Below are 13,040 nucleotides of genomic sequence, written 5' to 3'. Positions count from 1 at the left end.
AAAGAACACATGTTTTCATTTCTGATTTAGCTCAACACTGCAAATAATAGGGCCGTTCTTATCTTTTTCTTTCTAAGTGGAGTCTTGCTGGCCACAAATAACCTAAAATAAGAAATCAGATAAGTGACAGAAACTGGGAAACTGAATGGGCACAGGTCTAACAATCAACTTCCATCAATCAGTGACCCCAGCCCACTCATGAAGAATTGTAATACTTTCAGCTTCCACAGTATTATGGATCTGAGACCATCAAGCTTTATACAATATGTATTAAACTTCTCACCTTTAGCTAGTCTTTGTTCCAACTTGGTTGTTATATAGGAAACTAAATTCTTTAAAAATCAAGGGGAATCAAAAAGTAGTCAAAGGATAGCTATTAACAACCTAAGTCTGCACCAAATAGTTTACAATTGTGAGAATTACCAGCAGCCATTCAAGAAATTTGAAAGAGTGCCAGTAGGTTGCTAATTCAGAAGCACAAGTGTCATTTTTTGATAAAATGTATCACAAGATCATAGAAGGTTTTAAAACTTCCAAGTTAACAAGGCATTGAGTCTGCAGCTAGAGCATATCAAAGGCTGAAACAGCAGAGCTCAGAGCCTGGCAGGGAGAAAAGTTGGTAGTTTCAAGTTACAACTGAGATTAAAAACTACAAATGTGCAATTTTGTTTTACTAGCATATTAATATTTTACAAAAATTCCCTATCACTAATTTTTTAGAGATAAGTTCCAACAAATAGTGGCCCTTCCCTTCCTCCTTCATCTCAGAATTACCTGACCATTCATGACCACCGTGACACCAAACACCTATTTTTGTTCCTTGGAAAACCACAGCAGGTCAGACAGACTCTCAGGCAGAAATCTGTTTCCTCTCAACTCCCCTACTGTGGAGAGTAAGTGTAGGGCACAACAGAAAGATAGGAATGTGACCTCACACCCCATCCCCACCAGTCTACCTAAGGAAAAGATTACTAAGAGATATAATATAGGCCATGATGCCACCCATTGTCAACGCCCTCCCATTCCGTCTCCAACAGACTCAGGGCATCACTTTTATTTATATAAAAACATAAAAGAAATGAGAAAGGAAGAACTCCAAGGTTTACATTTATTATTATTTCTTTTGGAGAAGTTATTAATATAATTAGAGGACCTAAGTGTTATTGAAAAACAAACATGGAATATTAAAACCGATCATATACATACCAGTATAATTTGGGTTGGCTGATTGCTTCCATATTTTAGCTTATTATTACTTACGTTAACAAAGTGATTAAAAAATAAATCATATTTCTCTAGATACTGCTTAAGTAAATTTGTTTATTCTTATAAATTTGAGAACTATTGTGTGCTTAACGTGTTTTTGGCAAATATTGAAACATTTCAGGGCTCATTCCTAATTCTTCTCCTTCAATCTCTCCCTCTCTGTCCTTATATTACATATTTTGTTCTTGCTCCTCTTCCTCTCTCCTATGTCCTTGACATTTTGCATTTGGAACACTCTGCCACCAGATCTTGGCTGACTTCTTGATATTCAGTTCTTGACTCAACCATCATCTAATGAGCATGAGTCACATTGATTGGACCTGGTGACAAAATAGTGAATGAAGGATAACTTCAGTTCTTGAGAGGCATATAATCTATAATCTATATGATTGATTTTTGAGTTAGGGAAATATTCAGACTATCAAATATACCGCAAAATTTTGTTCTTTGAAAAAGAATGAAAGATTAACTGTGCAATTAAACAAACATTATATACTAGTGAGAAAAAATTACCCTTAACATTCTTTATTTTACAACTCCATATCACTAGTGAATCAGAGATAGTAAAGGGGTTAAGAGAGAGAGAGAGAGAAAAAAGGAGAGAATGTTTTGAGGATCGTGTTCCTTTAAAAATATTGTGCAGCCTCGAGTTGCACTGAAAAATAGGAAGACATTTTGAAATATACTCTGTTGTGAAACCAGAAAAAGGAAAGCCAGAGAGATCCAGAGCCAGAAACTATGAAATATTCCAAGTAATGGAGTTGACAGAGAAAGAGAGAGGAGAGAAGAAAGTACACACTCCATGATTTTAAGAATATTTAATTCTTCTTTACACTGATGTCTCATTTCATAATTTGATCATTTGATTTTAAAATTTTTTAAAAATAAGACTATTAGGACAGACTGCTGCTCCCAGAAAGGTGGAATAGATACAATCTTTTCCCACAATTCTTCTGCTAAGAACAGCTAAAAACCATGGAGGTTATATATAAAACAAATATTAGAAAAACTAAAAGTCTGGGGTGCCTGGGTGGCTCAGTGGGTTAAAGCCTCTGCCTTTGGCTCAAGTCATGATCCCAGAGTCCTGGGATCGGCCTCGCATCAGGCTCTCTGCTGAGCAGGGAGTCTGCTTCCTCCTTTCTCTCTGCTGCCTCTCTGCCTATTTGTGTCTGTCAAATAAATAAATAAAATCTTAAAAAAAAAAACTATAAGTCTGCAAGATAAAAAGAAGAATGCAGATCTACTAGAGACCTCATGACCCATGAAGAAAAATAGTTATGACTCTCTGGGTTTTCTTATTGCCTCAAATATTCCAGACCTGGAGCACAAGAAGGCAGAAACTCATAAACACCAATAAGAATGGACCAAACTAAGACCCCCAAAAAGCTGCTCTCTCTACCTCAATGACCAGAAAGGGCCAGCCTAGAAAGAGAATTATTTTTGTTTTTGTTTGACAATAACTGCTCTTCTCCCGTCAAACATTATGGAAAAACTATGATCCTAGGGATGCCTGGGTGGCTCAGTTGATTGGACGACTACCTTCGGCTCAGGTCATGATCCCACAGTCCCAGAATCAAGTCCCACATCGGGCTCAGCTCCATGGGGAGTCTGCTTCTCCCTCTGACCTTCTCCTTGCTCATACTCTTTCTCACTGTCTCTCTCTCAAATAAATAAATAAAATATTAAAAAAAAAATCTATTATCCTATACCCATACACACCATCAAAGAATGAATGAGCAACCTAGATTTTCATTCTTTGGAGGCTAAAATGAGGTACCCCTTTAATCCTATTGGATGGTGTTTAGAGAGTGGAAAGCAGGAAGTTTCACCACTGCCTAGTGGTGATGAGACCATCACTATAATGTATATAAACATACTTGAAACAAATGAAAAAAACAAACAAACTAAAGTCTCAATAAAAAAGTACAAAGTCTTAGACAAGAAGTAGAAAATATAAAAATAACTAAATGAAAACTTTTTATTTTAAAAATATAATAACTAAAGTAAAAAATGTTCCATGGGCAGAACAGAGGGGATAGGAAAGAATAGGATAAATAAAAGACAGAATAAGAGAAATTACCAAACCTGAATAACAGAAAGAAAATAGACTATTATAAAAACAAAACACTGAAAGAAAACACAGCTATGGTCACTTGTGGGACTATAACAAAATATTCAACAGTCATGTCATTGGATTTCATAATGGAGAGGAGAAAGAGAGCAGAGGTTAAAAAAAGTAATCAAAGTAGTTATGGTGAAAACTGAGTTTGAAAACATAAATCTACAGATTCTGGAAACTAAACAAATCCTAAATAGGGTAAACCCAAACCAATCCATACTAAGGTTTTGCTGGCGAAGATATAGAGAAATTCATATGTTGTTGATGGAAATATAAAATGACACAACCACTCTGGAAAACAATTTGAAATTTTCCTATAAACACACAAAAACAAAAACAAAAAAACACTATGCGAGCAACTACCATATGTCCCAATGATTACATTTCTAGACATGCATCCCAGAAGAATGAAAATTTTTGTTTACAATATTTATATCAACTTTATTTGCAATAGACAGAACTTGAAACAATTCTTATATCTTTCAATGAATGAATGAACTGTGGTGGATCCATACCAAGAAATAATACTCGGCCAAAAAAAAAAAAAGAAAAGAATGAAGAATGAACTCTTGATACATGCAAAAACCTAGTTGAATTTCCAGAATTATGCTAGCGAGAGACATAAAGAAAAGGCTACATACTGTATGATTCAATTCATAGAACATTCTTAAAATGAAAAAATTTAAAAAAATAGGTACAGATTAACAACTGACAGATATTTGGGAGGTATGGTGAAGGAAAGGAAGTAGGTACGCTTTAAAATGATAATCGGAGGGATTATTGTTTGAAGGGAAATATTCTTTGTCTTCACTGTATGTGTCAATAACCTGGTTGTGATGTTCCACTATAGTTTCGCAACATGTTACCATCAGAGGAAACTGGGCAAAGGCAAATCTCTGGGATTTCTCTGTGTTATTATTATTATTAATTATTATTATTATTATTAAGTAGGCTCCATGTTCTGCATGGAGCCCAACATAGGGCTTGAACTCATGACCCCAAGTTTAAGAACTGAACTGAAATCGAGAGTCAAATGCTTAACTCACTGAGCCACTCAGGTTCTCCTTCTCTGTATTATTTCTTACTATTGCATTTGAAATTTGTAATAATCTCAAAATAAAAGTTTAATCAAAAAGTGTTTTAAAAATCGTGTTGATTAACTTAATGTGTGAACTTGACTGGATCTCGGGGTGCTCAGACATTTGACCAAATGACCAAACGCATTGACCAAATGTGTTTCTGGATGAAATTAACACTTGATTAGATAGATTGAGTAAAGCAGGTGTCAGTCCCTAATGTGAATGAGCCTTATCCAAACAACTGAAGACCTAATAGAGCCAAAAGCGCTAATAAGAGGAAATTCCTCCTGCCTGACTGCATAAGGGGAGACTCTGAACTTTACTGGCCTTAAGAGTGGGATGGAAACCACCTCCTGGGTGGCAAGCCTGCTGATGTTCAGACTGGCACTACAACAGCTCTTGTTCTCAGTTTGGCCTTGGTCTGGAACAGCACATTTGTTCTAGGTCTCCAGTTGGCTTATTGCAGGTCTTAAGATTTCTGAGTCTCCACAATTGCATGAGCTACCATTATTATATACATATTTAATATTGGTTCCATTCTCTGGAGAACACTAATATTAAAAAATATTAGGAGACTATTTCAAGTATATAACTCAGGGGTAAGAAGGAATTCTGTACATCACTTTTAATTGACTCTTCCATAGGAAAAAATAAAGAAATCAGAACAATCCCTTTAGTTCATCAATATTCCACATGTGTGTGTATGAAGCTTAGTAACAAATGGTGGTAGGGTGGAAGGAGAGGCAGGTAACAAGAAGCTGGATGATGTCAATTTGAACACATATCCACAGAAATTTAATATACAAAAAGGGCAGTTGATCTTTCTTAAATAAATGCCTGTGTTCATTACCTATTCAGATCAGCATGTGGTAATTTTTATTTGTCAGTGAAATCAATCAACCTCACTTAAAAAAAAAAAAAAAAGATTGACTATTTTCGGTCATCAGTATGATTCAAGTGGTATTCTATTTTAGAAAAGTCATTTCTTTTTAAAGATGTTTTTAATATTCATGATTTGAACATTTAATTATGGTTGATATTAAATAAAAGGAAGGAGAGCACATTTTGACTTGCAAAGTTTGTAATTCACTAAGAATTCATTAGGCCATACTCAGTAGTTTAGGAGTCAAACTTCAGGTTTTTTTGAAATTCAGGAAAAGCATATTTAACTATAGATTAATCTAATTGTAAAACTTTTTTGAAGTTTCTTTTCAATAAGACAATACTATAAACTAAAACTGTATTAAAATAAGCCCAATTTCCATTTAAGTGCTGTTCTTGTACCTTAAGAAAAATTTAAATCAAACCTTCACACATAACTTCTGTATTAATCAGAAGATACCAAACTCAGATTTTCTCAAAAAATATTACATGAAGATTAAAGGGATTTCAAAGTTACAAGGATTCTAATTCCAATCTGCACCCCCACCTACTATGGTCACCATAACAGTATCACACAACTACTCTTCACTTTGAGTGTCTACTACATGCCAGGTAATGTATATATGGTATTTTATTGGACCTTTATAATAATTCAAGGATGAAGATATAGATTATTTCATTTTACAGATAGAGGATCAGGCTCAAATTTGTTGTAAATATATGGACAGTAAACTAAACTTTCTTTATTTTAGTTTCCTTGCTAATAAAATATGAAAAACTATACATACTTCACTATTAAGAATTATAAGCAAAATACATATGTGATATATTACATTCAGTGCCTTGAACCTAACACTCATTAAATAATGTGATAGCCTTTTTATTTTCCTTAAAATATTGTTCAGGTTTATGTCATTCACAGAAATAAGTCAGGATTGTTTATAATACCAGGATAGGAGTTGGAGCATCCAAGATGTAGCTGGTCAAGTTTGAGTGTTTACAGATACAGCTTACTTGATTTGAGTCAGCTTCACATGCTCTTATTAAAAAAATAAAAAATATATATATATATACATATATATATATGTATATATATATGAAATAAGCTGTCTGTTCAGGACTTTTTCAGGCAGAGGAAATTTGTTTCTTATGGTATAGCATCTGTAAGAAGTAGTTGACAGGAAATGGCATTGTGCTTTTCACATTTGTCAAATTAAAAATAAAGTCTTGAATTCATATTAAGATAAAACAAATTTTTTTAGCTCCCTAAAATTCAAATCAAAAGACTTTTCGTGCTTTAACATTCAGAGCGGCACTAAATGACTCCCTTGGGCTTATTGCTAATTTTAAAGCTATTAGACATAAGGGCTGGATTTCAAGGGAGGTACGGTACTGAATTCATTCTTTTTCCTTTCCAGAGGGAGACCCATGAGGCTTCAAGATTTAAAGTCAGTCAGCTCAACAGACCATGACAAGACTTGAGTCTTCTCGATAAATACAAAAACACATTAAGAAGGTGTTTGATGGTTCTGTGTCTGGAATGGCTTTGAGCAAAACTTTGATTATCTATGACATCTAATTACTAAACAAATAAAAATATCTCTCATTTATCTCAATATTTTGTAATATTATAATTAAAAAGAGAGCTTAGGGACATGGTGAAAGATATCTTTGGATACAGGTAGCTGGATCTCTGGTTACTGATATTCTATATCACTTTATGCATCACTGTCTAATGATAATGATGTTATGCAAGTTTTGATGCCATTGTTTTTCCACAAGACTGGATAACCAGTGTGTGACTTCTTGCTCTTAACAAATAATTTAAGTAACTTTTCTTTAATATCATATAATAATGCTTATAGAATCACATAAGATACATTATGGGTGAGGAAACACACATTTCACATTTTGCTGTAAATTCTTATTCATATTTTTAGTAATTTGAAATATAAATTAATATTGAAATTGTCTACCCAAAGACAATTAATAAGATTTTTTATTACTTCCAATAATTAATTTTGTCTTTCAAACTGAAGTTATTTCAGCTCAAATAAAATGGCAAAAAAGTAGTTTTAATCATATAATTGAGTAAAAAAGTGGGTTTGTGATTTAAGTAATGCAAGCTAACAAGAATCATAATTATTTTGTGACCCCCTGTCTTGCTTCTCTGGAGATTTCAGGCAACAATGTCTCTTCACTAAATTTGTATTGGAAATCTTCATAGTAGGATGACATAAAGAATATTCAAGTAATGTGAATTATCTGGCTTTGTCCCTACAGATTCTATTTGCCTCTAGAACATATAGGCACATAAAATAGACAGATCATGGCAGATTTGACTGTGCGATAGCCAAAAAATGAACAAACAAAAACCTTCCACACAGAAACAGAACCAAACTGAAACACATGCACACACACACACACACACACACACACACAAACCTAAAAACGAAAGAAACATTAACTTTTGAAAAATTGTTGGGCATTTCCTCTTTTGTAGTCATTGCCTTTATAATTATGGCCACCAGGGTGCTACTGGCTCCATTATCTTTCATTTTTCACAGCAGTGATTCATTCACATTCCCTTGTTCAATCCTCTGAGATGAGTGGCACAAATCAGAGAGATGCCCTAAAGTATGATTAGGAACACTTTAGCTCACAGAATATAGTTGCATGTTTCTTGAGGGATAAACTCATGTCCTTGGTCTCCTTAATTTTAAGTTCCAAAGAACCTTGATAATTGGCCAAATACTACCATTCTACACAATTAATTAAGCTACTATCTCCTATGAGACTTTAAAAGGACTCTTTATGGCTTCATATACCCTCAAAGTCCTCTGGATTTAATAACAAATTTTAAGAATATTAAATGCACTGAAATTCCCCTTTAATTTGGACAAGTGATACACTTCATTCTAGGCTTTCGCCAGGTAAAGTGCAGTTAGATCAACATCAGAATTTTTTTTTTTTTTTTTTAAATCAAGGTACTTCTTATGCTTGGTAATTTCTCCTTAGTGAGACTTCATTTTGATTACTTCTAAATAAGAAATTTAGAAGCCTTTGTTTCTTGATATTTGTATAATATTCTGTTTTATTTAATTTTCTTCTTTGTTTTTTAGTAGACAGTTTGCATCTGTTGGGCTTATAATGTTCTCCATCTCCCATAATATCCCTTGATTTTTCTCTTTCTTTTTTTAACTTTCAAAATAAAGATATATGTCTTTTTGTTATCTATGTCTTTGTTTTGAAAGCAAAAACAAGGGGTCCCTGGGTGGCTCAGTGGGTTAAGCCTCTGCCTTCGGCTCAGGTCATGATCTCAGGGTTCTGGGATTGAGCCCTGTGTCGGGCTCTCTGCTGGGCGGGGAGCCTGCTTCCCGCTCTCTCTCTGCCTGCCTCTCTGCCTACTTGTGATCTCTCTCTCTGTCAAATAAATAAATAAAATCTTAAAAAAAAAAAAAAGAAAAAAGAAAGTAAAAACAATATATAGAAACAAAGTAAAAGATAAGTATATTAAAAGTAAAAGACATATATAAGTATATATATTTAAGCTAAAAATTAAAAGTTGACTGCAGGCTTCTTTTTTTCTTTTCTCAATAAGTGATTTTGTATTAACAAAAGTATTGGAAATAATATTTCAAATGAGCAAAATTTTCAAAGAGCAAACATGAACTTTTTTTTCCTAATTATACAGGGTGTGGTTAATATCAAGTCTCATCCATATCATGTAGTATTGATAATAAAATGTGAGGTAAGCAAGATTTAACAAGGGTAATCTCTATTCTCTATATATAAGTATCCATAATTAAAACAAAAATGTCAACTATCCCAGGCTGTATGATCCTAATTTATACAACTGAGTATGATATCTCTAAAATTTACATTTTTGAAGTAGTTGAAAAATACACTGTATTGTTTTATGAAGTATATGCCTGTATTTTCATTGACCTAATTGTCTCCATATATCATCATTCACTTACTCATTCAACTGGTGATAAACACCTACACAGTTTCCACATCTTTACTACCACAAACAATGTTATCTTTTCATGAGCATCTGCCAGGGATATTTCTGGTACTAAATTTATTAGATACTGCCAAGTGACTTACTAGAATGGCCACCCTAGTTAGACTTCCCCAGAAACAGATGCTTGCACACACACACACACATAGTGTATAAGTTTAGATTTTATATACAGTTGGATTTCTACTCAAGATCATATTTTATTTGCATTTTGATGTTTAATACAGTATTTCTTATGGATTTTAAAAAACCTAAAGTGGAAGAAAAAGCAATGAAGCTAAAGAGAAAACACACAAAAGAGAAAGGATTTCTTAAATAAAACAAAAATGTTCACATATTCATGCTCATGTATTAAAGTTTTTTATCACTGGGATACCTGGGTGGCTCAGTCAGTTAAGCAGCTGCTTTCAGGTTGGATCATGATCCCCGTGGCCTGGGTTTGAGTCCCACATAGGGTTCCTTGCTCAGTGAGGAGCCCACTTCTCCCTCTGCCTGCCTCTCTCCCTGCACGTGCTCTTTCTCTGTCTCTCTGACAAATAAATGAGTAAAATATTTTTTAAAATAAATTTTTTATCAATTAATGTTAAGAAAATAAGTATTTTTAAATTGAAAGTAATACCTAGATATTTCCCCAAGCTGACAAAACTTTTTTTTCATTGATTCTTATACCATATCTCAAATGCCATAAAAGAGAATTTTAGAAAATGAATTTTGAGAATTTTGTGAAAATAGTCCACTGTTTCAGGTATTTCTATACTTAAATGTTATGAAACACTTAGGGAAAAAAATCTTTATTCATCAGGAAATACTCAAGTTCATAGTACATAAAGTTTAAAATAATACCTGAAATATGCTGTTATCTCGGAAGATAGAGAAGCCTTGCAAGTATGCTTTACTCAGAAGTCTCACATTATCACTGTCTACATAGAAGGAAATAACATACATGGCTTTGCTCAGATTAATTTAATTTAGGTAAATAGATCCTAAAAATCAAACTTTAATATATTTTTCTTTTAAAAATATCAATTAATCTCTTCTTTTGGAAAATCTTTCAAATATATGCTTCATTTTCGGGATGCCTGGGTGGCTCAGTTGGTTAAGCGGCTACCTTTAGCTCAGGTCACGATCCTGGCAACCCGGGATCAAGTCCCACATTGGGCTCCTTGCTCAGCGGGGAGCCTGCTTCTCCCTCTGCCTCCGCCTGCCACCCTGTCTGCCTGTGTTCACTCTCTCTCTCTCTCTCTGACAAATAAATAAAAATAAATTAAAAATAAATAAATATATATATATATATATATGCTTCATTTTCAATGTCCATCCAAGAAACCCTAACTCAAGCAATGGCAAATTTCAATATAGTAGTATGATAATACTGTAGACATATTAATAATATAATGAGAGGTACTTCTATTGACTGCTTACTGCATGCCTGGGACTACATAAAGATCACTGCATTCAGTCCTTAGAACACTATGAAATATGGATTATTGTCACCATCAATAGAAAACAAAACAGAGAGGTGAGTAACTTGATGTCTCATTGTTTATAAAAGACAAAGCCAGGACAGTATGATTCCATTGACTCAGATTTTCCAATATATGTCTTATTTATTTATTTATTTACTTACTTACTTATTTATTTTGAGAGAGAGAGAGCATGCTCATGTGCAAGGGATGCTGAGAAGGAGAGGCAAAAGGAGAGGGAGAGAAGAGAATCCTAAGCAGGCTCCACCACCTAGTGCAAACCTGGACACAGGACTTGATCTCACAACGCGGAGATCATGACCTCAGCCAAAATCAAGAGTCTGATGCTTAACCAACTGAGCCACATAGGGGCCCAAAATATGTCCACTTTCAAAGCAATCCTGTGATGATGAATTCTACAAATTGACTTTGCTGGGTCTTGTGCCCATGTATATGATCAAAAATTATTCCATATATTCTGAGAGAATGTTTTTTGAGTGAGGCTAATATTTAAATTGGTGGACTTTGAGTAAAGCAGATAGTCTTCCATAATGTGGGTGGGCCTCAACCAGTAAGTTGAAGACCTGACTAGAACAAAAGACTAACTTCTCCATGAGGGAATTCTCCACCAGACAGCCTTCAAACTTAAACTACAGCATGGGTTCTTCCCTGGGATTCTAGGATTCTAGGCTGCTGGGTTACTCTGCATATTTTGGACTTGCCAGTCTTCATAATCATGTGAACCAATTACTTAAAATAAATCTCCCTTTCAATCTCTTTCAGTTTCTCTGTCTCTTTCCTGCCTCTGTCTCTACACACACACACACACACACACACACACACACACACACACAGACATCCTACTCGTTCTGTTTCTCTGAAGAACTCTGACTAACACAAAAGCTAAGAGCTATAAATGTGCTTGTGAACTCCAAGTACTATTATTTTATTAATGCTTGCTCTTGTTCTATTTTCTTCCTACTTTTCCCCTTATCCTTTCTCTACTTTTTTAAAAAACAACATGGTTTTGTCATGGGAAGTAACTCCATGCCTTTTTCTTCATAATCTTTGTTTGCTTGTTTCATTATCACTTTTTTTTTTTTTTTTTTTTTTTTTAGCCAAGGCAAGAAGGAAATCCACACTAAGACTTCATTTTTTTTTTTTTTTTTAAGATTTCATTCATTTATTTGACAGAGACAGAGAGAGACAGTAAGAGACGGATCACAAGTAAGGGAAGGGGGAAGCAGGCTTCCCGCTGAGCAGGGAGCCCACTCTAGGATTCAATCCCAGGACCCTGGGATCATGACCTTAGCCAAAGGCAGATGCTTAACTAAGACTGAGCCACCCAGGCTCCCCCCAAGACTTAATTCTTAACTGTCTTTAGGTCAGATCAAGTTTGTCTTTATCACGGCAAAAGGATTCTCTTTACTTATCCTCTAATTCCTTTTGTAGCAGAAAATGTAACATTTATATCCTATTGTTTACATGCTATATCTTACCCCTTGCTTGAATCAATTATTGTTTCAGTGTCTATTAAATCTTCAAGTATTTATCTATAGTCCTGACATGTTTTTGGTCAAGCTATGCTTTTAAGTTACATTTTCATCAGGATCTTGATCTAACTGAATTTCTGACATACAGATTCTTCTATCTCAAATGGAAATTTCCTAACTGCCTTATCTATCCTTATTATAGAAGTCAAGTTGTGGGCAGGAAGTCTTCAATAAATTGGTCTTAAAATAACAAAGTACAAAATTATTTGTATTGACATGGCAAGCTCATCCATCTGAGAAATCTGGGGTCTTCTCTATACTTTGATCAAGACACCTAAAAAGGAAAATAGTAATAATTTCTGATTTTTTTTTTCATGGATAGGTGCTTTATCTCTCCAGGATGGTTAACAGTGAATAAAAGTGAAGAAAGATCTTGGATATATTTTTTTTTTTTTTTTACTAATCTACTCTACTGAATAAAATGTAAATCTTAATATTACTACAAAGAGGGTTTTTCTATCTATATTTGTTCACATTTATATGATACATGAACATTTCAAAACAATATCATCATCACCTGCAAATTTTAAATTGTCTCAAGATAAAAAGCTTAATAAAAAAGGATGCAGACACTTTTAAGGAAATCATTTTGATTAAACCAGATCACAACCAAAACTAGTTTCAGCCTCTTGACTAACCAGAAAACAGATGACA

Source organism: Mustela nigripes, chromosome 1 (assembly GCF_022355385.1).
Source record: "Mustela nigripes isolate SB6536 chromosome 1, MUSNIG.SB6536, whole genome shotgun sequence".
Classification (NCBI taxonomy): Eukaryota; Metazoa; Chordata; class Mammalia; order Carnivora; family Mustelidae; genus Mustela; species Mustela nigripes.
This window is presented reverse-complemented; position numbering follows the sequence as displayed.